General features: G+C 41.7%; 1 protein-coding gene across 1 annotated transcript in view; it reads right to left on the bottom strand.

The window, feature by feature from the left end:
* Brinp1 (BMP/retinoic acid inducible neural specific 1) overlaps positions 1 to 26,069 on the bottom strand; it is a 199,711-nt gene that overhangs the window by 2,111 nt on the left and 171,531 nt on the right. The window lies entirely within an intron of this gene.

Raw genomic sequence — 26,069 nt, 5'->3', positions numbered from 1 at the left:
CCAGGTGATTCAATATTCCACACATTCTTCAGATGAGGAGATATAATGCACAATAACTTCAAAACAAAAATAAGTGTATCTTATCATATTCTAGAAATCATATAATATTTCCATATTGATGATCTTACATGGTTCTCACACTGGCTCACGTAAGAAAGGTATTAATACCCCCATTTTTGTTAGAGCTTTTGTGGCATTCTCAGAATGTATCCTTAGGTCGCCTCTCCACTACTTTGCAGCAGTATAAATGATACCAGAGTCTATACTCAGGTTACAGCCACTAAAACATTTCAATGAAGACAGATCCATGAGCGGATAAGAAGCAACAGAAGAATAGGTAAAAATATGTAAGGCAGTCAGCCTGGAGGCCTCTCATCTTTCCTCATTTCTGTGCATATCACCTCTTGGCCGTCTTCCATGCTACAAATAGACATTCATATATGTCTAGCACATTTTGCCCTGCACAGGGCATTTTCACTCAAAGTTTCTCACTTGAGCTTAACAAGAACACACGACAATACCTTGAGATTCAAGGTAAGTCAGAGATTGAATGAAATCCTTGCTCTCACAGCAACGAAGATACTGGGCTGTTTCCTTAACCTTCCTAATCACTCCTATCACAAAGGACTATTAGAAGGATTACATGATTTGTTTTTTACATGAAGTCTAGCTCCTAACATAGTAGGGATGAAAAGCTTGATAAAACTCAGCTCATGCTATCCTTGCAAAAGACAGATAGGCCTGCTTTACAGATATGTCCACAGAAACTGGTCAAATGATGAACTCAAAGCTTACTATCAATGAGATTACTCCTCACAGGTTTTTCTTTTGACAAGACTTAGGAAAAAACTGCCTGAAGGCTACATGTGTTGTGGTGATGCTGATGGTGATGATGATGGTGTCACTGGATCATGATCTCCAGTTTATGAAGCTGGGAACAGAAGCCCATTTACATTGTACTCCCTGTGGTGGGACGTGTTAACAACCCATCTGTTGTATCATTTCTACTGATGAGTCACAATCACCAAGCCATAAACATCCAGAGCCAGCAGGGTGGCAGTACAGCCTAAGTTTGAAGAGCATAGATGCATTGGCCCAGGCAGAACTCGGTTCAGAAAAAAAAACTATTCTTGAAGCAGGGACATACCACTCCACCTCTTGAATCCTCAGTATCCATTTCTAAAATGAGGATAATAAAGCCCATCTCTGGTGGCTGGTGTGAGGATTTGTGAGTTAATGTATTTAAAGTATCAAGAAAGGCTGGCAGAGAACAATTATGAAAAGGTAACAATAAAATGTACTTGTATCCCAGAGAATAAGCTCTTCCTTTGAAGGTACTGAGACAGTCTCTCAGGAATGTTACTATCTCTCTGGAGTCAGAAGGAAACCATTTTGTAATATTCATTTGAAAATGGATACTGTTGAAATGGCTGCCTAGTTCTCTGAGCTTTAAGTGAGTTGCTTATCAGCTGAGAGAAAATGGTGGAATAATTAGTTTCCCAAAACTGTCTACCTGTTAAATCCATATCACCATCCTCCCCCTCCCCCCAGCAAGAAAACATCCCTCACTACATCTAAGGCAATGTATTAGAACTGCTCCTCTCCTAGCCGGTTTCCTCTCCAGGCCCTCAGGCTCGGTGGGAGGGGCTCCTTCCCCCAGCATCTAGCAAAGAGCCTAGCTCTATCAATGTTTACTGAACGAATGCATGTTTGCAGAATGAATGAACAAAGAATATTAATATTTTTCCTTCTTATTTTTCATTAAAAAACAAGAAAGCAAAAAAACCTCTCCCTCTCCCCTCAGGACCATAGTATTAGTTTTCGATACCATCCACCCACACAGCCCCAGGCCTCCCTGGTCTCTGCTTCATGAGACCAATCCTATTATAGCCTGGAGAACAGCAGCAGGCCCAGCCTTTAGGAAACTGAACAGAAATAATAATGAGCTGTGTGGCTCCCACCTCACAAACCAGAACATTGACTGAATATTGGGGTATGAGTCATCTGATATTTCTGTGAGCTGCAGGGGCCCTCCACGCAGCTCGGATTGTACCATTCCATCTGACTAGAGCATCATTTAAAGAAAAAAAAATGCCTCTTTCAAATGGCCCACACTTGCCCCTGTCACTCCCTCTCCAAGTGACAGGACAGTACCCCATTTAGAGCTTCTCTGTTCCCATCTGCAAGGCATTCTATAACCCGGTAGAGCGCCCCCTTTCTCATGTCTCATCATTGGGACCCTTTGTCAGGACCACAGCCCCCACTCTTCTGATCAATGCTTCATTGTGGCTGAACTCTCAGAATCCTCACTGGGGGGAATAAAAAGATGAAAGTTCCTAGTGGTGCTGCAACAAGCAAGGGGGCTCATGGGGAATTAGGATTCCAGCCTTGTCAGGCAGGAGGGATTGGGGGACAGAGGCCCTCTGAGACGCATTAGCAGGCTGCATGGCACCTGCGTCTCCTGAGCTCCGAATAATCGTGAGGTTGTGGGCTGTATCAAAGGAGGCATTAATGATACAGCATGAGGTCGCAGAAGGGAGGAGGTGTGAAGGAGGGGGTGTAGGGAGTGCAAGGCCCAGGAAAAAAGGAAACAGAAGGGAAAGGTAGAGAGTGGAGGAGGGGGACAGAAAAGAGAAAAACACGCTGTGCCTCAGCTGATATGGCAAAAGCTGGAGAACATAAGCAGAGGGCTACTTGGAGGCCGCTAGAGGGGCAGATGGGGATGGGATGTAGAGTGGGCAGGAGAAATGAAGATGCTCAGCAGAGGCTCGTTTCTCCTCATGTAAAGATACAGGAGAAGTGCACGCTGAGAGGGCCATGGGCTGGGACATGGACTGCTGGCGCAGCAAACCCATTTTTTCTGCAAAAGAAGGAAGACTAGAAATAGAGCAATGTGATTAGTGACCCTTAAGTCCCAAGGTCACTAAGCATTCCTTTTTCTGTCTATTTTTTCATTTTGAGAAGATGAAAAGCTGGAACAAAAACAAAACAACTCACGCCCTCTTTTTTTTTTTTTTTGGCCTTCCTTCCCTTTCTTTTTTCCTTCTTTCCTTTTCTTTCCTAGTGCAGGCAACTTCCAGTGAGAACAGTGAGAAATAAGCCTCAATTAGAGCAATTTCCTATACCATCTACATCTCCAGCCAGTGGTCTGAGTAGTAATCACTGATAGTCATAACTCTGCAAGATTCAATTGGAGATGGTGCCTTAAGCCAGTGAAGGGACTATACTTATCCCTACTGAACACCTTCAGACATCTGAGATGCTGAGACTTGTATGTAAACCATCATGGAGTGACTGAAGAAAATAAAATGAGATAACTTGTCTGAGAACACAATGCTTTTTTATTAAAATACCAACCTCTCTACCTCTGGCATGGGTGTACTTCCCACTATGAGTCATAATATTACATTATGACAATAAGGTAAGCAATAAGAAGAAGCAAGCCACAAGAACAAAATTGAAATAATGCAAACAGAAAGTATGAGTATGTGAAGGGCCTAATATCTCATTTCTTCTTTCTCTGAACCTGCCAGGGTCCCTCTTCTCCATTTTCATGTAGCCGTGGATCAACGTCAAGAGCACAGGAAAAGGTGTGGGAATCAAGTGTAGAAGGGACTGTGATCTATAAATACCATTTCCCAGGCCAGCCAGTGACAGACACCTCATTCCTGGGAACAGGGAAATGGCTTAATAGGCCAGCATCAGAGGAGAGTGTCTCATAAAGTTCACACAGCTCCACTGCTAGGCAGTCAGTGCCAGGCAACTAGGACCACATTTTAAAATGCTTCTCGCCATCCCTAGAGATCCACAGCATCTTCTACTAGTAGCCAAACCAGCTTCTTTCTGTTGGAAAAGATTTCAGTACATTCTGATGGGGAGGGCCAGGTTAGAGAAGAGAAGAGAAGGAAGCAAAGAAGAAAAGAAGAAAGGAGGGAAGGAAGGAAGGGAAGAGAGGAAAGCAGGGCAGGAAACTCCATTTTCCTTCCTGAACTAGAAAACGGGTTCTTGATTGGAGAATATTCACAGTGGTTGCCAGTGAAGATCTTGTACCACAGAATCAAAATTCCTGGCCAATGTCCAGCTCATAGCACTCATGTTTATAGTTCAATGTGCCCAGTCTTGGTTGGTGAGATGGACAACCTATATTTTTTAGTGTTTTCTTCATCACAGCAATTATCTTTTCATTCTCACTTTGTTTCCCTAAGATTGGACTTTTTTTTTTTTTTCTGATTTCCATGCAATTTTATGAGGGTGTCAAAGACACAAAGGGCATTTAACTCACTCATTTTCATGCAGTATGGGCACATTCAAGCAGAGAAGAGGATTTCAAGATCTAATCCTAGTACTTCCTGGATGACTGTTAAGCATCCCTCACCCGCTAACCAGAGTGGAGTGATCAACTAGGCTCAGGGCTATGGAGGCACCTTAGCAGCTCTCCTGTGGCTCTATCTTAACCTCATCCAGAATTTTCTGGCAAGTTGACAGATCTCCCCATGACACAACATGGAGTTACTTGTCATTTGGAGGACTGAGTCTCTGCCACCCAGGGCTTCCCATCAGTGCTTCCACAGACTCACATCTCCCTTTCAGAACCATCTGACTGGGGAGTCCTGACTGAGATACCTAATTCAAGCAACCTCCCTGCTGATTTTAATTGGAGGTTTTACCTAAACTGGGAATGTGGTACCTGGCCTGTGGCATTTTAGGGAAAATCTTACAAACCCAGAGCATAGGAGGGGGCTTATATGGGCTAATAAAGAATGCTATATTCCAAAATTCCTGATTGCCTGACAGGAGTATGCTTTGAAAACTACAGAGGAAATGAAAACAGAAAAAAGATAAAGAAATTTAGAATTGCTCTATTTTTTTTTTTTCATTGCCGCTCCTTTACCATTGCCATGAGTGTCTGAGAAATTCTGCATGACTCCACAAAGTGCACACTGTATAGAAGACAGACTGAACCTGGGAGACAGGTAGTTGTTTATAGGAGTCTGATCTGTTGTTGTTCTTGGTGGCAGTGGTGGTAGTGTGTGTGTGTGTGTGTTACAGGAAGGGAGATGATCCAACACAAATACATCCTGGGTATTAGATGCTTGGGTTACTGACTTAATGCTGTGCCAAAATGAATGATACCTAACCCCCAGGCCCATTCTGCTCATCATTTTTCAGGGAGAAATATTTATCTTTTACTAATTTGCATTTTTGAGTTCCTTTCATTGTCTTAATAGCCAGCTTCCCCTTCTCAGCTCTTCAACATGATGTCACAGCCTCAATGAGTGGCTGATAACAATAAGGGGGTCAAAAAGCCAAAAGATGGTTTTATGGCCTCATACCCTGCTGCTCATGCTTGCTAGTTTGGAACTGTAGTTAAGGCAGTAGGTCTGTTTGTGGGGCCAGGAGTGAAGAGTGGAAGGAGGAATGATGAGAGCAGCAAAGTGAAACTCCAACGGGGTCTTTAAAATTAGGTTGTCAGGAGCTTAATTGGGAAGGATTATGAAACAATTTTTGCAATTACACTGTTCTGTGTCTGGACGGAGGTGACGGGCGACATCAGCTGCATATTCACATTCAGAGCTCTGCTCTGGGGCATGGACTTGCTTAAAGACAATGATGGAAGGAGCCAGAAACCTCTCTGGGGAAACGGACCTGCGAGGAGCAGCTCCACATGAAGGCTGAAAGAGTGGGTGATTGGTCCTGGGTGGTAAACAGCCTGCGCAATTAAAAAACAAAAATAAAACAAAAAAAAAAAAAACAAACAAAAACCTCTGCAAACTAAAATGCTCCAGAAGGGAAAAAAGGCTGACCAGGGCCTAGTCAACCTCGTAACAGTCATGTAGACAAATGGTTTGGGTGATCATAGAGACAGGAGTAAGGTACTTGCTATATCCTACTCTACCACTATGCTACTTTGGATATTTTTTTCTTTTTTTTAAAATTTATTGGAGACTGACAGAGAGAGAAAGAGGCAGAGAGAAGGAGAATGGGCGCACCAGAGCCTCCAGCCACTGCAAAAGAACTCCAGACGCGTGTGCCCCCTTGTGCATCTGGCTAACGTGGGTCCTGGAGAATTGAGCCTCAAACCAGGGTCCTTAGGCTTCACAGGCAAGCACTTAACCGCTAAGCCATCTCTCCAGCCTTACTTTGGATATTTGACCTTGCTATTTGACCTTGAATAAACCACCTGTGCCCTTTGCTCAGAATTCTTCCATCTGCCAAACCCCACTTGTACTTTCTCTTAAGAGCTAGAATTGAACATGCAAAACTCTTGAGAGTCTCTAATGCAAGTAAGTTATGACTTACTCTTAATCCTTATCAATACCGAGAGCAAAGACAAACGAAGTTGTCTCTGGTGAAAATATTACCCTTCTTTACTAAAATAGCCCAGCTGATGATAGCCTTATATCCTGCGCTGTACTTTGTCCACATTTCAAATGTTTGCTGTCACCACAATTCTGGTGCAAGAAAGAACTAAATGTGAACTTTGGAGCAAAAAAAAAAAAAAAGAGTATTGAATTTTCGCTCTGCTACTCATTATTTAACCTTGAACTAATCACTTGTCCTTTCTAAGCTTCTGTTTTATCAAATACAGAATGGAACAGTACCATAATCCTTGTCAGGTTATCCTGAGGCTCAGATAAGTTGATGTGAATGAATCTTACGGTAGGTATACTGTCTCATATGAAAAATACTGTGTCCCTCTTGAACTCATCTTTGAGATCAGCAATTAGTTATGTATTAATAAAATACAAGGCAGACAAATTCACCAAAAGCTAGTGGGTCAGTTAATTACTAAAATTTATCAGAGGAATTTTGATAACCTCTTCTATACTACCAAATCCAAACAGATGATGGCAGAAATGTAAACAGCAATAATAACAAATAACTCTTAGGGAAAAATAAAATCATGAAATATGTTTGTGGTATTAGAGTAGGGAAATATATATTTTAATACCATGAGTGGAAAATACCAGGTAATAGAATATGTTAGTATAAAATATATCCATGAAAATGTTATTAAAATACCAAAGAGAACTCAATTCAGGGAATATATTTAATATATTTGTAATACTTCTGGGCAGTGAAAGGTTGCACTCACAATACATGGTGATGGTGTTAGCTGAAGCCTGTGGGAGCTAGTTTGGACCTTAGGGTGGAGCTGTAGTGAGTGGGATGAGGTATCCTTTCATATGAGGCCCGAGAGAGACCTACTACCCCTTCTATCAAGAACTAGAAAGCCCTCAGCACACACTAAATTTTTGGTTGCCACAATCATGGATTTTTCCAACCTCTAGAACAAAGAGAAATAAATTTCTATTGTTTATAACTTGCTCAGAATATATAATTTTGTTATGGCAAGTTGAATGAGTCATCACAATACATAAAGTATTACATATCAGCAAGAAAAAGACACTGGAAAAAGTAGAACATAGACAAATGATGGAAACAGCAGTTCATTTGAGATAAAGTATATTTAAGCATTAAAATAAAAAAAATAAAAATATAGCACTCTGGAGGCAAAGGTAGGAGGATTGCCATGAGTTTGAGGCCACCCTGCGACTCCGTAGTGAATTCCAGGTCAGACTGGGCTAGTGTGAATCCTTACCTTGAAAAACCAAAAAACAAAAACAAACAAAAGAACCATAATAAAATAATAAAAATTATATATATATATATATATATATGGTATTTAAAAGGCCATGAAGTACATGAAACTCTAGCTTTTTTAATCATCAATACAATGCAAGTTAAAATTTTTCAGTGATATTTGACAGATACCTGTCTAGTGGGTAAAGTGTTTACCACACAAGCATGAGGACCAGAATTCAGAACCCCAGCACTCACATAAAAGCTAGACATGGTAAAGCATGCCTATAGTCTCAGCACTAGAGAAATAGAGATAGGAGACCTATAAGGTTTGCTAGTCTAGTCAAGTTACTGAGCTCTAGGTTTAGTGCAAGATCCTGTCTCAAAAATAAGGTGAACAGCAATTGAGGAAGGCACCCAACTTTGACCTCTGACCTCTACATATTCACATACATGCAAGTAAATCCTCATACATATGAACACATGTACACACCCCACACACATGCACAGAATCTTCAATGACATCCTGCTAGAGTAGAATGCTAAGACAAAATTAAAATTTAAGATAGAACAAAAGGAAGTGCTATGCTTTAGCAAAAACGGCTCTAGTAACAAACTTTCCTTCGCTGGTGATATAAATGAAATTTGCTTTAGCAAATATGGGAAAGCAGGAGTATCTACGGAAGTGTCTGAAAAACTAAACATACAAATACACCGTGATCCAGAAATCCCACCACTAGTCTGTAGATGGCAAAAATACACAAGCACACAACTACAAGTATCTGCAAGAGGCATGGGCAAGGTGTCCGCCCACGGTGGGCTCTGCAGCAGGACGAATGAAGCATGCGCCCGGCGGTGAAGGGGACCCTCAGAGGAGACGCAGAGGCACAGAGACCAGACCCAGAGTCCAAGCTAACTTTAAACGGCAGACTCGATGTATGATAAGTATAGCGCTGGAAAAAGAAGTGCCCTTTGTGTAATATAAGAGGCTGCCAATGCCCACAAGAGGATAGGTGTGTGTATGTGTGCATGTGCGTGCGTGTGTGTGTGTGTGTGTGTGTGTGTGTGTGTGTGTGTGTTAGGGATAAGTAGGAAATTTTTGACCCTGGTGCTGTTTACATGTATGAATTCAGTTTGTGAAAATTCCATTTTGCTAAACATTTCCAACGTTTGTCCTTTCTGTAAGTATGCAGTATTCTAATATGACACTTGCAAAATAAGTCCAATAAAACATCGAGAATAATAGAATTAAGGTAGCTGCACATATTTTTATGTCATTTTCAGACTTTCTAAGGTTTATATTTTTGTTTGTGTCCTATGTTGGGTGAAGAGGGTATTATGAATATCATTTTAATATGAAAACTGAGGCTTAGAATAAAACATGTGATATCTTATTGGTCACTAGTGACTTTTCACAGCACTAGGATTTTAATTCATCTATGTGGGAATGGGGAATAGGAGAAGTATCGGACAGGATCTCTGAAGGAGGATTTTAAAAAAGAGCTATTGGCAAAGAGTCTAAGAATTTACTTCTATTTCTGGTTCAGTCCCCTGAGACTCTAGATTCTATTTCAAATAGAAAGCTACTTCCGAGCCTCAGGGAAGTAAAGGGGGAGATAAAAACAATATACAGCAACTGGAGATGCTTATTTTCTTGCCTTATGTCAGAGAAGTGAGTCAACTGGCCTACTTACTACATAGATGGAAATGGCACTGTCCCTGCCAGAGCTGGCTTCACTATACCCTGCACAACACTCAGGGTTATCCTTGGAGCAGGCATGCATCTCTCCCTCGACCCCCAGTCATATCCTCTTGGGTTACCACTGTGTTGGGACTCACTGCCATTGACTCTGCTCCATAAATAGAAAAGAAATGCCAGAACCTATTTCTTTCTAAAAGCTTTATTGCCACATGGTTCCACAGGCTCCTATGACTGACAGACAGCTGCCCCAGGCTATGCTGGCTTTATTTGTAGTCTTGAACCTCTTATTTAATAAGACAGTTTAATATACACTCAGAATAAGTCCTTGTCACCGAAACTACCACCTTCAACACACACACACACACACACACACACACACACACACACACACACACACACACCCCAGTAGTCAGGATCTATGAAGGAGAAGTAGCAATTTACTCCGGGGGAACTGCTGATGGATCTATAAAGGCAGAACTTTACAATTCTAGAACTAAATTATAATTAAGCACGTTCTGGTCAATGAAACAAATGGGAAACTGAGTCTAGAGACTTGCTTGAAGTCACATAAATTTTATCTGGAAGGTCAGAACCAAAACCTTTCCCTGAAGGAAAGATTGCCCAAAAGTAGAGTGAATCTTTCTCACACGATACATATTCCCATCAAATTAATACAAGATAGCAGCTTATGAGAAATCATCTTCTTTAACTATCTTCCAAGAAAACCAACAAAGAAAAACAAGAATCAGGACAACAAACAACAAAAACAAGAGCCTTGGGAGAAGTAAGAAGCAATGGATTTAAGCATTAAAATAAACCCACCAGCAAACAAACTTTGTTGACAAAGTTCCAAAGGATAATGTTGTACTATAAAATGACTCCTCAAAAAACCTGTGAAGAATATCAGCCCTCTTTACTAAAATGAGTTATACTAGAAAAACAAACAAATTAAAACACAACTCTAGTGCTGGAGAGGTGGTTCAGCAGTTAAAAGTGCATGCTTTCAAAGCTTGCGGGCTTGGGTTTGATTCCTCAGTACCCACATAAAGCCAGAGCCACAAAGTGGTACATGCATCTGGAGTGTGTTTCCATTGGCAAAAGGCCCAGAGTGTCCCTTCTCTCAATTCTCATAAATAAATTCATACACAAATAAAATATTTTTTAAAATAAAACACTTTATAAGGTTTTCTTATATTTTCCAAAAGAATAAGATCCATTTTTCTCAATTCTGAACAAAGTCTGCCTGTTTTAACCAAATCTAATATGGGAGTAGTGATCCACCAATTCATGCACCAGAACTAAAGGAACCACAAAGCTCTGTCTCTTTATCTTTTGGAAAACTTCTTGAAGCTCAGAGACTCCTAGACAACCTCCCCATGATGCTGAAGGGCCATAGAGATCCTAGAAAGGAAGAGCTAGCTAGTGGACCTCAGTCTCTGACCACCACTGCTGAGGTACCATTAATACAAATAATATCTTTTTGGAACTTACAGTCCAGTCCAGCTCTAGCGAAATACAAATGAGCAACACTAGCCCACTGTCTGTGAAACAGAATGTCTGTCAAACCCAGAATGAAGTCCTATCCCTTAGACTATGAGTATAGTTATTGATTGTTGTTTTAAGTCCCCAAATATGGCACAGTCTGCTATACTGCAATAAATATTCTCAAAATTATTTATCATGAGCCCCAAAGAAAACTCAAAATATCCTTCCACAATCTATCATGACCAAGCTATGCTCTTATTAATAAAGATTCTAAAAAGTGTCCCCTTCCTTCCCAAACATCCAGAATCTAATTTCCAAGAACTGTGATTATGAAAAGATACCGCTACAGTGATTGTATTATTTTATATAAGTGAACTTAGGATTGTCTGATTACTTGGGAAGAACATGTTTAATCACATATTTTTCTTAAAAGATAGTTTCTTCAAAGTCAAAGACATCTGAAGCTGAGGAGGACCTGATATTCATTCCTTTTAAGATGGATAAACAGTGGGCAAGGCCTGGAAGGTGATAATACGGAGCTAGGAATAAATGCAGACTGACAGAAAAGTCCTACAAACTTTCAACGTGCAACTGGCAGCAAGGAACTTGGAAGTGCATTCCTTCCCACAGGCTACAGGCAAGAGCCAACAGCTTAATTAATGGATGTGAGGTATAAGAAGAGCTAGCTGCCATCACACCAACTTCTACCCATGAATACTGTTGTAATAAATCAATTTCTCTGACCTGCAGATGTGTGCAATTCGTTCCACAGCAATACAAAACTAATTCAGGTACCATAGCCAGATAGCCAGGACATTTCTATATTCTGGTTGTTTTATTTTACTTTATTGTTTTGTTTGTTTGTTTGTTTGTTTGTTTGTTTGTTTGTTTGTTTTTCAAGCTAGGGTCTCACTCTAGCCCAGGCTGACCTGGAACTCACTATGTAGTCTCAGGGTGGCCTTGAACTCACGATGATCCTTCTACCTCTGCCTCCTGAGTGCTGGGATTAAAGGTGTGTGCCACCACGCCTGGTTTATTTTACTCTTTAATTATCTGATGGTAACAGATTAGATGATCTTTCAGGACTAACATGATGTCATAATTTTCAGTCATTTAGCCATGTGGAACCTCAGATTCCTAAGGTAAAGGAGGAATAACCCTAGGCTATTTTTATTTTTCTAGGTTTCAGACTCTCTCTTTACAGGAGTAATCTTTGTCTCATTCACCAACCTTAAACTCTTTGTACAATTCCTCTAACATTGTTTCAATAGGTAAGCACTCATTGAGAATCTGATGAAAGAATGAATGAAGAGTCTGTGTAAACATTAATGAAAGTCTTTGACATGTGCCGAGGACTATACCTATGTAAGATGGTAGCAGAAAAGAATGAGGAATATGATTTCAGGAATTTCTATGAGCCTTAGTTTTATCATCTGTGATTAGGGAAATTAATCTTTGCTCTTGTTTTTCCACAGGTTAATGCAAGGAACAGATATTATCAGCACTGTAAAAGCTCTTTGCATACTTTAAAATATACCAAAGAGCTTTGACTCAAGAATAGTTCCTTTTCAAGATAAGGAATCTCCCTAAACCCAATGGGGTAAATTTATTCCCTGATTATACCAGAGATGGAGCACCTTCCTACAGTTACTTTGGCAGCTGCTGGCTAGCAGCCTTGCCTCCTCTCTGCAAAGAGGCTACCTGCAGGGACACAAAGCCATTAGCATCTGCTTAAGCAGAAGTGCCTGGAACTCCTCTCCAAGAATACTGCCTGACAAGGTGGATCTCTACTTACAGGAGGGAAATCACCACATATGAGAGCACAACCAGTGGGCTGGGTCAGCACTTCCTTATCTTGTGAGATGTACCCTCTTTTCCAAGGCCGTGTTCAAGGAGAAGGGTTCTGCGGTCAGATGGGGTTAGGGAATATGTAAAATTGACAACTTCTCTATTTTAAAACAAAACTTCTATGTTTTATGAACTTAACCACAGACACTACTTCCTTTGCTCTTCCTTTTACAACCTACAGATACATTTTTGCTTAGTCTCTACCAAGCACCTACATTGAGATTACAGACTATTAGTGGGACAATGAGTGGAGTCTCTGTAACAGGATGTGAAGGGTCCAAGAAAGTCTTTGGACCCCAAGCCCTAGCTTTGTTTTTAATTTTAGTCAAAAAAATTGAAGAGAAAACAAGATTGAGAAGGCTAATAATTAAATTATTATATTTACTGAGGGAAGTACAGAGCCAAGGAAAGATATCCATGTGGCTAGAGATCCCATGTTGAAGGCCTGGGAAAATGAGCATGGAAAGAAAAGAAAAAAAAAAAAAAAAAAAGGAGTTCCTGCTATGTGGGGGGATCTGGAGGACATAAAAGAGCCCATGTAGAGAAAAGGCTAGGGGCCCTCCTGGCTGCACCTGGGTCAGTCCTAGGCAGATCCCCTTCACCCTACAGCCCTATGTAAACCTAAATGTAAGAATAAACTCTCCAGGCCATGATAAACACCTAGCATGGTCTCCTTCTTGTGTCTGTTTGCCTTTCACCCAGGTTAGCTTCTCCTCGAGTCCTTGTTCAACTCCCCGCTGGTTGGGGCACCTACAGGCTTTCAGTGCTGGATTGGGACAGCTGAGGCATCTAGCCATGTGGACTGACTATCTACCAGGTTTCTTGATTCTTGGGCCTGCAACTGCTATTGGACTAACATAAACTAATCCAATAAATTTACTTTTTAATATAATTCATTGTAATAGTTCTGTTCCTCTAGAGAACCCTGACTAATACAGATTTTGGTAGCAGGAGTGGTTCTAAAGAAACAGAATTGTAAGGATATATTTCTCTAGTGGGCTTGGTGGAATCTGGGGTTGGCTCTCCAACTTCAGTGGTATTAAAGGCCCTATTGGTAATAAGGAGAGCTCTTTAACTGGAAATAAGGAGGACACTAATAATCCATGGTATGAACTATTAAAAGAATGATGTGTCATAGATGTTTGGTAATCCTGAGTCAGGTCTTGTGAAGAGCAAGGATTTAGTGACTGTACTTAAAATATTTGAATATTTGAGGAACAGTAAGACAAATAATGAGGCTGGTTGATTGCTTCTGGCATCTCTAGAAAAATTCTTGAGCGAGCAACAGAAACTCAGAAAGGAAAATTCCAAGATTAAGACCCACATAGATGATCTGAAGATTTCTAAGGGAGCCCTTGAGTAGTCTCCTCTCTAGCCATAACAGGGCTCAAACTGCAGAAAGCAAGCCCAAGCTCATTATAAGATTAGCTAACTTGCAACATAAACTCAAATCCCCGCCTCACTGGCTATCAGAAGTTTGTTAGGTCAGGACAAAATGCAGTCACTGAGGACAGCAGGAGGGTGACAGACATATAAGGAAGTGAGTCATCCACATTCCTCAGGGAACTGCCCAGTCATTATCCCTTCTTTGCCTAACAATGCCCCAGGTCTAGGTTTCCTGCCTCCTTATCTCCCACCTGGTCACTGTTCTGGTCTCACACCTTAGTTATTTCCCTTCCTCACTTTCCACTGACTGAAGAACTCTATATAGCCCACTACCTGTAATCTCAAAGTTGGCTGTGATCTAATTTTGAGAGTCAGTCCTGGCAGCTTCTGCTTTTCCTGAATAAAAGTTTCCATCTGTGCCTCAGAGTGTTGTCTGTGGTCTTGGTCACTCCTGAATCTTACAAAGTTAAAATTGGGAAAAAAAAAGAGTGGGATCCTGTGACTTGGAGTGGTGATGTGTGGGATGACCCTGAAGAATCAGGGGACATTTAACTCTCACATTCTGAAGAAGCTGTTTTGCATGAAAATATGACCTCCCCTCCTTTAGCAGCAGTTGTATCCCCACATCCACACCCTGAAGTATTATCCTCATCACTCTTGCCTGAGGGAATTAATCCTTTGTACTGATGATCCTCGGTGCCCATTTTTCACTCTAGGCCTATAACAAGGCAAAAGGTTAGTCAGGCCCCAGAAAAGACATAGAAAGTGTGTCACAAGAGAAGGTGAGGAACACCCCTAAAGAACTTCAGTTTTCTAATGTGTACAGACAAAAACATGGGGAATATGTGTGGGAATTGATCTTAAGGGTGTGCAATGACAGAGGAAGGAACATAAGATTAGATCAGGCTGAATTTACTGAAATGGGCCCATTGAGCAGAGATTATAGATTTAACACTGCAGCTAGTGCAATTGGAAGACGTACCAAGAGATTGATTGGTTGGCTAATGTATGAATCCAAAGATATCCTACTTTGAATGAGCTCGAGCTCCCTGATAGCCCTGGATTAATGTTAATGAAGAGCTTAAGTGGCTCAGAGAACTTGTAATGCTGGAATAGATTTGGCCTGTAAACTCATGTTTGCCTCCACAATGGGAATGTCCAGAAGATATATCCTTCACTTATAAAACTATAAGAAAGAGATTTGAGGGGGAGTAGTATCTTTAAAGTCTTCCAACGTTGGTCTTTTATGTAAAGAAGACATCACAGTGGGAGCTTCAGTTGCTGCATTAGGTGACTTAGATGGAGTGGGTCTAACTGGATCTCAGGGTCACAAGGGCCAAGTGGCAGCACTGAATTACCACAAGCGAGGTGAGCATATTTTCATAATAGACAGCATAGGCAAAATAATGCACATAAAGGTATGACTTGTATGGACCTTTGGTGCTTATGGAGGTCAGGTGATCAATGGAGTTTTGGCAAATAGTAGACTGACAGTGGGTCCAGTGTGTCCTTGAACTCACCCTGTGGATATTTTCCCAGTCCCAGAATGCAAGATTGGAATAGATACATGTAGGAGTTGGCAGAATCCCCACATTGGTTCCCTGACTTGTGAAGTGAGGGCTATTATGGTTGGAAAGGCCAAATGGAAGTGAAGTTCCTAACATCAGGTAAAATAGTGAATCAAAACCAGTATCACATCCCTTGAGGGACTGCAGAAATTAATGTCACTATAAAGGACTTGAATGATGCAGGAATGGTGGTTTCCACCATATCTCCCTTTTACTCTCCTATTTGGCCTGTTCAGAAGACAGAAAAATCCTAGAGAATGATGGTGGCTTATCAGAAATTTAACCAGATGGTAACTCCAATCTCAGCTTCTATACCAGATGTGGTTTTACTTGAGCAGATTAACACATCTCCTGGTACCTGGTATGCAGCTACTATTTTTGTGAATGCTTTCTTATCCATACTTGTCCATAAGGACCACCAGAAACAATTGGCCTTCAGCTGGCAAGGTCAACAGTACTAAAGGTGTTATATTAACTCTCAAGCCCTGTATCATAGCTTAGATGGCAAGGATCCTGATCTCCTGTCCCTTCCACAAGGTGTCACATTGGTCCATTACATTGATGACATTATGCTGACTGGATCAAATGAGAAGGAGGTGGCAACCACTCTGGAGTTGCTGGTATAACATATGTGCATCAGGGATGGGAAATAAATCCATCCAAAATTCAAGGGCCTTCCACCTCAGTGAAATTTCTAGTTCAGTGGTGTGGGGTATGCAGGTAGATTCCTTATAAGATGAAGGATAAGTTGTTGGCCTCCTATTGGGCCTCAGTGTTAACTGAATATTTGACAATGGGCCATCAAGTTACTATGGAACCTGAGCTGCCCATTATGATCTGGGTGTTATCTGATCTACAAAGCCATAAAGTCAGATGTACACAGCAGCAGTCCATCATCAAGTGGAAGTAGTATATACACAATTGGGCTCCAGCAGGCTCTGAAGACACAAGTAAGTTATATGAGGAAATTGCCCAAATGCCTATGTTTTCTACTCCTGCTACAATGCCTTCTGTCCTCAAGCACACACCTACGGCATCATGGGGTGTGCCCTATGATCAACTGACTGAGAAGAAGAAGCCATGGTGTACAGATGGCTTAGCATATTATTTGGGCACTTCCCAGAAGTGGAAAGCTGCAGCATTACAGCCCCTTTCTGGGAAAACTCTGAAGAACTGCAGTGAAGGGAAATCTTCACAATGGGCACAACTTTGGGCAGTACACATGGTTGTGCTTTTTGCTTGGAAGGAAAAATGAAGTTATACACTGAATCATGGGCTGTGGCCAGTGGTTTGGCTGGATGGTCTGGGACTTGGAAGTTGAAAAATTGGTGAGAAGGACATTTGGGGAAGATATGTAGATATAACTCTCTGAATGGGCAAAGGATATAAAGATACTTGCGTTCCATGTTAATGCTCATCTGAAGGTGACCTCATCAGAGCCTGACTTTAGTAATACAAGTAGATAACCTGACCCCTTCTGTGGATAGTGGTCAACCTCATTCCTTAGCCATCCCTGTCATTGCCCAATGGGCCCATGAACAAAGTGGCCATGGTGGCAGGTTGGTTACATTAGACCACTTTCATCATGGAAATGGTAGCATTCTGTCCTTTCTGGAATAGAGACTTATTCTGGGTATGCATTTGCCTTTCCTGGATGCAGTGCTTCTGTCAAAACTATGATCCACTGGCTTACCAAATGTCTTATCTATCAGGCACTGCCAGGCACATGCTGGAGCCTTCAGGAGAGGGGCCTGAGCTTCCAGGCATGGCTATGAACCCCCAGGCAACAGGAGGACACTCCCTCTCCAATCTCAGCCCACCTGAACATAGGCTCTGCCCATAGCTCTGTGACCTTTGTCCAGTTGCCTAGGAAATTCCTTATCAGCATTCACACAGTCCATCTTCCTGAGACCCTAGATCACCTGACCCTCCCCTGCCATTGCATACCTGCTGGAATGAATGTCCCCATATGCTAATTAGGCATCAGAAATGAACTTGGTATGTCCAATCCTCCTAGGGTCCTTCCTCCCACCCTCAGATGCTTATAAACCCATTTCACTGACAATAAACTGAGAGAGCTGTTCAACTTTCTCCCTGGAGCGTTGTTCTAGCTTTAGGCACTCACCCACCCCTGGATGCCTTTGGGGGAAACCACAGTAGGCCCCTGGAGCAAAAATCCAGGAACCCACAGCTGGCGCCTGAACAGGGACCCTATGAGATGGACAGGGTAGGTGAGTTCTTTCCCAGAGGGACTGGGAGACATCAGCTCATGTGTCCTTGCCTCCATGTTTTTGAGGGCTGGCAGATTCCTCTTTTTCCTCCTTTATTTTCAGTTTGTGCCATTGCGTGGGATCAGACACAAGGAACTGGCAATTGATGTCTCTTGGCCAAGGCCACTCTTTGGTATTGACTGAAGGCCAGCTGTCCTCTGCCTTGACCCTGAGAGCCCATTGGGTGTTGGCAAATACTCTCTATCTATTTCTTTCCTACACAAAGAACCAGTAACACATCAACCTCTTCAAACCCTGTAGGGCAGGTCGCTGGCCTCTTACGTTTGTGGTCAGGCTCAAGCCGGGATCTTTGGGGAATCCTCCATGTGCTAATCAGCCCTTGGGAGCATTGCCCTCTGGTCTTGGCATTTCTAATCTTTCTCTGTCATGTGTTACATTGCCTTTGGCCAAAAGAAATCTCAGATTCATGGAATAAGAGCTCTTTTGCAAGTTAAGGGAGGGTGGCAGGCTCCTTTTGGGAAAAAGTCCTCCAGGTCATCACTGGATTTCTGGGTATCCACGTGGCCCAGACATGTGGACCTGCATAGCTTATCTGGCTAGGAAACTAAAAGTTCAGGAAGGAAATTTCCCCTCACCCCCTTTAAGCAGCAAAACTACAAGCCAGCTTTGCAAGTTCTCCAAAGCTGTTCGGGCCAGAGTCAGGCAGCAGACAGACAATGGCACCTCTGCCTGTGCAGGTGCCATGTCTCCACCTCCTCTCCCAGTGGCCCCCAAGTGGGACCCCTCTTTCCCTAGTGGCCTCACAGTGGTCCGGGAGGTCCCCTCCTTTCCAAGGGGGCCCTCTCCTTCTTCAGTGGCCTTCCAGCAGTCCTGGAGGCCACCTATTTTCCTAACGGTCCCAGCAGCCCCCTTCTTTCCCCTTCAGGTAGCCAGTCCTTGGAATGCAGCAGTCATCTCAGCCAGTCTCAGCCATTACCTCTACGTGTACTAGACTTGACCCTGGGTGAATGCTGGGAGAAGGGCATGGCTGATCTAAGGTACATGCAAGCCTTGCCCAGGTGCCAGAGCAAACCAAAAAACATCAAGAAAGAAAAAAAAACGTCATGACTACAGCCTATAAAGAACTGAAATTTTACATAAAAAGTCACACTTTGTTACATGATATCATAAATATAATTACTGAATTTATGTTCTAGGTCAACTTCAACTTACATAGAGGATTTTTAAAAACAATCAAATTCTCTCAGAAGTGGTAACTTATAATTTGTCAGGTATTAAAAAAAAAATTGTAATGTCCTGTTACTTAAAAGGAGGAGACAACTGATTGAGGCCAGCCTGCTGCAAGAAAGCAACAAAATTTGCCTTAGTTACTCCTAATAAAATCATTTCCAAGTGTCTGATTGGTATTAATGACATAAAATTGTCTTTAGACTACTCACTTGTTAGTAAGAAATAGGATTAATAAATTTGGTATGGTTTTTCATAATAGCCTTATAAGAAAGATGGATAATAATGAGGTGAGATAAATTGATTGAAGGAACTGGGAAAGAGTTATTCAATGTTGGGACATAGAATGCTCATTAAAATGCTTTTTGAGTGGTACTTAGATCATAATGTTAAAGTATATGGATAAAGATGTGCATATGTAGGAAAGAATTTTCAGGCTAAACCTAAATACCATGACTAAAGTTAGAGATTTTTCAACTGTTTACAAACTCTTAAGGAAAAAAAAAAAAAACAAAAAACTAATTTTCAGGCTAAAATATGTTGGGATAGCCTGCTTAAGCTTTATCAAATTTAAGTCATGGGTTAAACATAAAATTGTTTTGTAGTAATAAAAATTTCTGTGGTACATAAAATCAATAGCTATTGAGCTTAAACCAAAATTATTGGTTGTCAAATAATGTTTTTTCTTTCAAAAAGATTTACCAAAGGTTTTATTAGGGCTGGAGAGATGGCTTAGTGGTTAAACGCTTGCCTGTGAAGCCTAAGGACCCCAGTTTGAGGCTCAATTCCCCAGGACCCACATTAGCCAGATGCACAAGGGGGCGCACACATCTGGAGTTCGTATGCAGCGGCTGGAGGACCTGGCATGCTCATTCTCTCTCTCTCTCTCTCTATCTGCCTCTTTCTCTCTGTCTGTCACTCTCAAATAAATAAACAAAAATATTTTTTAAAAAGGTTATATTAGAATTTAACTAGCTGTTTGGCTCAAAAAGGAACAGATTTTTCTCTTTTGTATGTAAGTCCAGTGCTTATAACAAAATTAACTCTTAAGACATATTCCCTAATTTAGGGTACAGCCTTATGCTTAAACAATGGTCCTTTTCTAAAAATAATAATATTCAAACTCTGTGGTTCTATTTCCAATGTTCTCTGGGTAATTGGTACCCACACAGATATCTGAACTAATCAAAGATGTTTTCAAACACAAGTGCTAAGACTTTATACTGTTTTATTTGTCCTTTCCTAACAATTTCTAGGTTAAATTAATCAGTTTAAAATTTAACTGGCATTGTTTTCAAGACTAATAACAGGTTCTGCCTATATTTATAAATGTTATTTCAAGTGTGAGATGTGCCTACTTTCTATACCTCAGATATGGCTTATGCTGCCATAGTACAACAAACATTTTAAAGACTGGACAAAATAAATATAGAAGCCCTTGGCCCATTCTTTAACAAAATCTATTTCAGTAATCAAATGTGCTCTATATGAACATACATCCACGTTGGTGTAACTTCCTTTCTAAGTGTGTTAATTACCTATGTAGAAGCCAAATTCAATTGGAGTAATTGGAGCAAAAATCTCCAATATTCTGGTCTGTGCTACCAGGTCATGAGGCCACTGATGATGATGGGACACTTCTACACTGGCCTCCTGGTAAGTCACCTGTCTTCCTGAGCAGGAAAGATACAGAGACCCAAACAAAATTGGTGTACAGTCTGAAGTAGGAGAGTCACAACTGAGGAACAATCAGTCCTCCTGACTTCCCAAAGAAGGGAAAACTACTTGGCCAGCACAGCCCTGACTCATCCTAACAGACAGAAAACAATAAGTTACAGGGCTACTCCCGGGTCCCTAAAGTCCACTAGTGACCTCCAAAATTAATCCTTAATTAAATTTTGGCTATCTGCATGGTCTTAAACATTCAGAGAGAAATTTATAACCCAAGATAAAAAATACCTTAAATATGTAAATGGCCTATTAAGTAATACAACAAGAGCTTTCCAAGAAGGGAAACAAACAGACATTAAGATGTCTTTCCTCCATAGTTCTAATTCTATAATAACAATAAAAACCTATAGATGTCAAGAGTTATTTTCAAATCTAAAATATGTTAATAAGTTCTGAGGCCAAAAATATATTTGTACAGCCTTTAATGGCACCTAATATCTATCTATTATCAAGGTTAAATGTTGTGTATATGTTTCTGATAACTCTGCTAATATCTTATCTGTTTTACAAGCCATGTCAAATATTACTGTGCCATTTAATGAACAGTTCTGGAAAAAAAAAAAAAAATCTCAGCCAGTTCATCCTCAGATGGTCCTGAGATGATCTAAGCCTGTCTACCTAAATTCCTTCAACCTCCAAAAGGACGAGTTTGCTGTGTGCTCACTTCTCATTAACTCCTTACTTTTATTCTTTCTCCCCATTGTTCTCTTTCCTGACTATCTTCCTACACTCCAGGGTCCATTAAAATAGTTCCTCTCTCTGGCAGAGACTCTCTAACTACAACAAGTCCCCACTTCATGTCATATTCAGCAGGAAATAGTAAACGATCTGATGTCTTCATCCCAGTCCCCTAAAAGAAGTTAGAGTGTCTTCCCATGAGAGGGAAAAATCAAGGGGAATAGAATTAGGGTGACTGGACCCCTAAAGGTAAAAAGGCCAAAATTATTTTCTTGTCTCTTGCCCATTTCCAAAAACCTGTTTTTCCATGTGTGCTCTGAGTCCCTGGCTCTACAAAGGACAGGCCACTCCCTCTTTAATACAGGTCAAGTTAAGTTTCTCTGCCTATCCATTTCTAAGCTAACCAGAGTTGAATGCCTGCTTAATATTTTCAAAATCAGGACCAGTTGTGTCAAGACACCAGCTCTCCTTTGGTACAAAAGGAGGAATAATCCATCCATAAATATTTCCTCTCCCACTTATTGTTCCTCAGTCTTGATTGCTTCACAGGTGTTTCTCTACAAAAAAAAAAAAAAAAAAAATCAAAATCTTCGAACTCCACTGTGCCAACTTCCTGCGCCAACTGAAAGAGATCTTCATCCCTCTGCTGGTGAGACTCAGCATGACACTGTCTCTGGGTGCCTCCAGTGACCAACAGCCTCGAATCTCTCCAGAGACAATTAAACTTTGTCACAGGTGTGCTACTTCAAAACTGTCTAGCCTTAGACTTCAGTACTGCTGAACCTGGGTGACATGTATGGTCTTGGGACAAAAATATTGTTTGCTTTGTTAATGAATCAAATATTATTAAGTTGTTTGACTGCTACAAGCCTGGGGACCCAACCACTGGTTCTCTAACCCTTTAGTTAGTTGGCTTCTCCTTAGCCCCTTCCTTACTTTAGTAACCCTATTGCTTGTAGTGCCCTGTCTCATCAAATCTCTCAGATAACAAAAACTAATACTGCTCAGGTTGCTATTAATCAGGTCCTTGTACACCACCTAACTCTATCTCAAACTGTGGTAAATTTTAAAGAACTCATTTTTAATGACACTACCCCATTATAAAAACAAAAGGGGAGCTGTCTGGCACTGTCAGGCACAGTCTGGAGCCTTCAGGAGAGGGTCCTGATCTTCCAGGCATGGCTATGGATCCCTAGGCTACAGGAGGACCCGCCCTCTCCAATCCCAGCACCCCTAAACTTAGGCTCGGCTCATAGCCCTGTGACCTTTGGCCAGTTGCCTAGGAAACTCCTTATCAGCATTCACATAGCCCATCCTCCTGAGACCCTAGATCACCTGACCCTCCCTGACATGCATACCTGCTGGAATGAATGTCTCCATATGCTAATTAGGCATCAGAAATGAACTTGGTACATCCAATCCTCTTAGGGTCCTTCCTCCCACCCTCAGATGTTTATAAACCCATTTCACTGACAATAAACTAAGAGAGCTATTCAATTTTCTCCAGGGAGTATTTTTCTCTCTTTAGGCACTCACCCATGCCTCGTTGCTTGATGCCTTGGGGAGAATTGAAGTCAGCCCCCAGAGCAAGAATCCAAAAACCCACACTCATCCACTGTAATGATATTTCACACAGCATTGTTTCTGAACAAGGAATGTACTTCACAGCCAAGGAAGCATGGAAGTGGGCTCATGATCTTGGAATTCATTGGTCTTTCCAGGTGCCCAACTACCCTGAAGCAGCTGGCTTGATAAAATGGTGGACTGGTCTTTAAAAGAAACATGGCTGTTAGCTGGAAGAGAGTCTATCCCCAAACAGTCAGCGTGTCTAGTGCCAGAGGGTACTACATGGGTGACTGGGGGAAAATGACCAATATCTATCCAAGCAACTCATGGTATAACCTACTCAACAGCAAATAACTTGTTGTGATGCTCAATCAAGTGCAATAGTGGCACACACCCATGGTGGGAAACCAACTGCTCTTGATTTGGCTAACTGATCTGCTCAGTGGAATGGGACCCATAGCTGGAGCTCAGAAACAAGTCCGAACCATATCCAAACATAAGCCCACTCTCCACTATTAAGCTACCACCAATCGTGGGCTACAAGAGGGCCTACACCTATTGAATTCTCTAAAAAATAAAAAAGGTTATCCTATTTACCTGGTGCTAATTTTACTCCCCGTTGGAGAATCTGCATCTCTTTTTCAGATACACATAGATCCTAAGTAGAGAACCACCCCATCATACCTCAGAAGGGCCCCATCTGAAACTAACAATAATTGGAGAAACAAGCAAGGGTGCTGTTTTCTTGTTGAACCTGGTACCAGCACAAGAGTGAAGGAGATCAACACAGAGAACAATAAACTCCTACCAAATCAGATACCCAGAGACACAGAGGCTCCCAACACCTCATCACTGAAGCTGAAACAAAATGAACCCAACATGGCTCAGGGAAATTTTGTGGACGAGGGGGCGGAAAAAATGTCAGAGCCACACGTTGGGTCATGATATGCAGAGACATTTCCTCCTACCTATGACTGTGGGCCAACTTCACAATGCATGACCCATATACCTCAACAAGGAAGGGCCAGGGGCAGGGGGTAGGACATGGAGGAGGCTAACAATGGTACCAACTTGACTGTATTCACTGAGTACAAAAGTAATTAATCAAAAATAATTAAAAAAATAAAAGAGTAATAAAATAATAATAAAATAAAATAAACAACTACAATGCCCACTAGGTGGCAATAGCTTGGAGGGCTGGAGGAGTGTCCTCTAGCAGGCTGTATATGCTCTGAATCAGCATCCTATATATGGTGCTGTTTCTCCTATAGCCCGGATTCATGGGTCCAGGAGTCAAGGGATGGAAATGGGAATGGTCCCAATTACCATCACTGCAAGTGACCCATTAGCTAAATTTTTGCTCCCTATTCCTACAACCTTATGCCCCATTGGCCAAAAGGTCTTGGTATCAAAGGGAGGAATGCTTTTGCCGGGTTGCACCAAGAACATTCCATTGCACTGGAAGCTAAGACTCACCCCTGGCAACTTTGGGCTCCTCATGCCTTTCAGTGAACTGGCTGAGAAAGGAGTTACAGTGATAGCAGGGGTGACTGATCCAGACTACCAGGGGGAAATTGGACTGCTCCTCCACAATGGAGGTAAGGTAGAGTATGTCTGGAGTGCCTGAGATCCTTTAGGGTGTTTCTTAGTGTTACCATGTACTGTTATCAAAGTCAATAGATAACTGTAACAACCCAATTGTGGTAGTATGACAAATGGCTCAGCTCCTTGAGAAATGAAGGTATGGCTCACCCACTCAGGTAAAGAACCAAGACCTGCTGAGGTGCTCGCTGAAGATGGAGGAAATACAAAACGGGTAGTAGAAAAAGGTAGTTACAAATACCAGCTAAGGCCACATGACTAGTTACAAAAACAAGGACTATATTTGCCATGTTTCTGTCCTACCTTGATGGAGTGTTTGTACACATCTATACCAATATTAAGATTATATCACTAGCTACCTGTTATTGAATTTATATTAGACCTATTGTATTACAGACTAAACATTGCTCAAGGAAACTTGCTTTGTGTTGGGGGGAAGATTTTGCTCTTCCAGTTGTACATGGGATAGTTATACCATGTTAAGTGGAATTGTAAGCCTCATTCCTATTTTCATTTGGTAATTAAATATGATGTAAAGAAATGTGGTTTGGTGTCAAGTTGACAAGGGATGGACTTGTGATGGTTAAGGTGTTGTCAATTTGATCTGTTTAGTAATCCACAGAAATCCCTTTCAGGTGGGTCTCTGACATTGTTTCCAGGAAGGATTAACTAAGGGAGGACGTATTTCCTCCAGAGTGAGCCCCTCCCCCAGAGTGGGCAGCCTCTCTCAGAGAGGGACTTTATATACAGAAGCTCTGGATGAAAAGAGCCCCTTCCTTCCACTTGGCTGCCAGAGCTGCTTGCTGCCTTCTTCAGGGACTGAAGACTATTGTCAACTGAAGATCTATGTGGACTGAAAACCAGTGGTTCCTCGGGAAGCCCATAGGCCTTCAGTGCTGGATTTGGACTGCTGAGGTTTCTGGCCATGAGGACTGAGAAACTACCAGGTTCCCTGATTCTTGGGCCTGCAACTGCTACTGTAAACTAATCCAAGACCCACCCCCACCTTTTTAAAAAATATTTTATTTATTTGGGCTGGAGAGATGGCTTAGCAGTTAAGTGCTTGCCTGTGAAGACCAAGGACTCTGGTTTGAGGCTCGATTCCCAGGACCCACATTAGCCAGATGCAAAAGGGGGCTCATGCATCTGGAGTTTGTTTCCAGTGGCTGGAGGCCCTGGCGTGCCCATTCTCTCTCTCTCTCTCTCTCTCTTTGACTCTTTTTCTGTCTGTCACTCTAAAACAAGTAAATAAAAGTAACAAAAAATAAATATTTTATTTATTTATTTGCAGAAAGGGGGGAGAGAGAGAGAGGGAGGGAGGGAGGGAGGAAGAGAGGGAGAGAGAATGGGGATACTAGCCACTGCAAACAAATTCCAGACACGTGCGTGCCCTTGTGCATCTGGCTAATGTGGGTCATGGGGAATCAAACCTGGGTCCTTTGACTTTGCAGGCAAATGCCT

This window comes from Jaculus jaculus, chromosome 1, assembly GCF_020740685.1.
Source record: "Jaculus jaculus isolate mJacJac1 chromosome 1, mJacJac1.mat.Y.cur, whole genome shotgun sequence".
In the NCBI taxonomy this organism is placed as follows: Eukaryota; Metazoa; Chordata; class Mammalia; order Rodentia; family Dipodidae; genus Jaculus; species Jaculus jaculus.
The sequence above is the reverse complement of the archived record's forward strand: the minus strand, read 5'-3'. Positions and strand labels throughout refer to the sequence as shown.